Genomic DNA, 3,361 nt, shown 5'->3' on the forward strand with positions numbered 1-3,361 from the left:
TACCAGCACAGAAAATAAAAAACACTTAATTTTTTTTTTTTTAACCCAGATGCTAATCAGAGAGGGGTTAGGAGAGAGGTTTACCAAAAAGGGAAAGAAGGAGAGGAACATCCCATAATGTTACTTTCTTTAAAAAAGTTTTGAAGAAGAGCAAAGCACACCAAGTTTAAAACAAAAGAAGGGCAGCACAGATTACACAGTTTAGCAAAAATTGTAGGCTGCACCCTGTGTGGGGTAAGGTTGCCATTTTGAGTCCACAACTGGCCAACCTCACTAAGGGCAATTAAATCAATACAGCTTCTCCCCACCTACAGATTGTAATAGAAAAAGCCGGAGGAATGCCTCTGAAATGGGTTGTCTCAGTAATACATCTAGAAAAAAATTGTAAAGCAATTATTGCTAGTTGAGGGTTACTTAACCATGCCCCCAACAACCCCCCACTTCCTGCCCCAGAATGCTAACCCTAACCAAGCTCTTCACATAGTCTTCACAGGAGCATAGGCAAAGAAGGATCAATAGACATCCTACCTCCGTCATGGGGATTGGTAAAACCTTCAGTAGTCAAGGTGGAGGACTCTGTGCTATAGATTGCCCACAAAGAGTCTGCACACATAGGATCCACAGTTACAGCCAGCCACCAGGTGTTAGGATAACATCTCTGATCAGGAAGAAATGGGTGTGTGGTGTGAACATGGGGAAGTAAAAGAAAGTAAGGAAGTATGTGACCCTGAAGTGAATGCTTAGTTTTAGAGATGAGAGGCTTAAAGAAAAGGATGGATTAAAACCTAAAAATAAACAAAAGAAAGATCCCAGTGCACCGAAGGAAAGAGAAGTCCCCCAACACCCTTCCTGTTTATTCTTCCAATATAATACACACCTGGGCCCACCTTATCATATCCTGGTTGTTACCAACTTTATCCATTTTTCCATTAAAGCCAAACTGGACTTAATGCAGTTGTTGATGGACTGTCTGTATGCCAAGTGTATCCCTTGTGTAACTGATTGGTAATGACTGAAATTGAGAAATTGGGGCAAAAGTATTGAGTGGCTTTAAGGATCGCAAAGAATCCACAATTTGAACAATTATCATGAACACAAAAGGAACCAATGCAGAGGACTGCTTAGTACAAAGAGTAACTCAGAACAAGTGTTACATTGGGGTTACAATTGACTGTGACCCAACTGTGACCTTAAACGAAGAATCTGGAAGATCCCTGGAGTTCCTATCATGTACATTTTTAACTATAGATACAATATTGAGTGTATGCCAGATGATTATGTAACCCTCGGTTCTAATCTTACAAGACAAAGTTCCTCTACTTTCCTTTGACCAACTTTCTCTGTTGCTAGTTCAGTAAACATGCTATAGCATACAGAATAATTCATATAATGTGAATTATTTGCTCTATGATGAGCTGAGTATGTTTAAATATATTCATTTCTTCATGCTTTTTGAAAATGATATTTTGTCTCATTAAAAAGTTTGCTGCATTTTTTACATAAATCAGATGCTAAAAAAAAAGAAAGAAAAAAGAAAAAAAAATAGCACCTCTACAAAGAAGCCAAGCAGAGTGAAGAGAGTACTCAATGATTCACAACCATGAGCCATAACAGCTCAGATGAAGGTGGGCAAATTTTCATTCCACTCCAGTCACAGGAATGGTAGCTTGTTGATTCATGTTAGCCAGGGTAGACATTTCTGCGTTCCAGACCAGCCACAGAGAGCCTGCATTCATAGGCCCCACAGTTTTAGTCAAAAAGCTCTATGACACTATATAGAAGCCCTTGCAGAGGGAAGTGTGTACCCAGTGACAACCCTGGGTGCTTCACCCTGCACTCCCAACATCCAACAGAAACAGCAAGCAGATACTGCACTCTTCAAACTTGCAGACTTGGGCCTCTGGGTTGACAGAAAAGCACTGGCTGGTGAGAAACCAGGAAAACAACCAGAGAAGTAGCTCCTGTGTTCCAGCACCTCTAGGAGGGTCTATACCTGTAAGTGCCAGAGTTATCAGAAAATTGAGTTGCCAACTCAATTTTCATTCAGACACATGGACCCACAGAGGGCAGTTCTTGAGAATAACCCCAATAGCCAGGGGAGGACCCTGTGCAATAGCTGTGGACTTCACTAAGGGGCTTATAGAGAAGCATCCCACAGACCAGTAACCACCCAGTGTACCCAGACACAAGGACACCAACCTGCAACCTGCACTCCAGAGGTGGCAGCAGCGCCTAAATACCCCACAGACCATCCAGTGATACATCAAACATATTAAAATATACCTGTTTTAGAACATCATGCCTCTCATACTCTGAAATATACACAAGAAGCCCACACTGGATTAGACAGTGCAGGATACATGGAGCTTTACTTCAGGAAGGCATACAAGACTGCACCCTGTAACAGATTATTTCCTATGTATATTTCAGAGTATGAGAGGCATTGCAGCCCTCAACCCATTTATATTTCTCCTAATATTTTGAAGCATTGACTGGAATCATTCTATCTTCATTTTACTAACTTGGGTTTACACTTGCTCTTCTCAGTCTTTTTCTTCTTGTATAACCTGCTCTTGCCTTAAGTCTTCCCTTCATCTCTTTTGCTTCTTTTTATCTTTGTTTGTATTATTATTTTTATATTTTTCTATTTATTTTTCCTTTGCCCATTTTTTTCTCTCTCTCCTGCAACCATTACATAGTATAATAGTAACTTTACTTTCTTTAATAATTAATTTCTCAACCTGTTCAAGAATATTACAATTTTATGCCCACATTACAATAACTGATCATTTTCAATAAGAGTTTTCCCTAAGGTTTATTAGTCCATGGCTCTGTTCTGAAGTGATTGTAGTTAATAGGATTTAGCATCTCCTCTCAAAGTGCTGCTGATACTAGATGATACACATGGAGGGGAAATATTGGTATTTGGATATTTACCCAGACTAGGACACTTAAGATAAAGAAGCTCATTAAATATTACCCTTACATAAAAATAAAAGAGATTATCATCCTGCAGATCAGTAGACAAACAATATAAAAAAGCAAGGGAACAAACCACCACAAATAGTCCACAACACTTCAAGAACTGCTTCCATTGACACCACAGTAGAGGACACATCAGTTAAAGAATTTAGAAAGTTCAAGTTAAAATGTTCAATGAACTGAAAGAAGATGTAATAAATTAACCGGGAAAAAAATACAGGCATGAAAGATCATTTCAATAAAAAGATAGGGATTCTGAAAAAGACCCAAACAGAAATCCTAGAAATAAAAGATTCAATAAATAAAATTAAAAATTCAATTGAAAGCACCATCAATATATTAGGCCACATAGAAGACAGATCCTTAGGCCACAAAGATA

At 38.7% G+C, this 3,361-nt stretch overlaps 1 pseudogene; it reads left to right on the forward strand.

The window, feature by feature from the left end:
• Window positions 1-691: 691 nt before the first annotated feature.
• Window positions 692-1,330, forward strand: LOC124102717 (rRNA-processing protein FCF1 homolog; annotated as a pseudogene).
• The last annotated feature ends 2,031 nt before the right edge of the window (window positions 1,331-3,361 follow it).

The sequence above is a fragment of the Marmota monax genome, unplaced genomic scaffold, assembly GCF_021218885.2.
Source record: "Marmota monax isolate L192 unplaced genomic scaffold, Marmota_monax_Labrador192_F-V1.1 WCK01_AAM20220418_F8-fsc00002, whole genome shotgun sequence".
NCBI lineage: Eukaryota > Metazoa > Chordata > Mammalia > Rodentia > Sciuridae > Marmota > Marmota monax.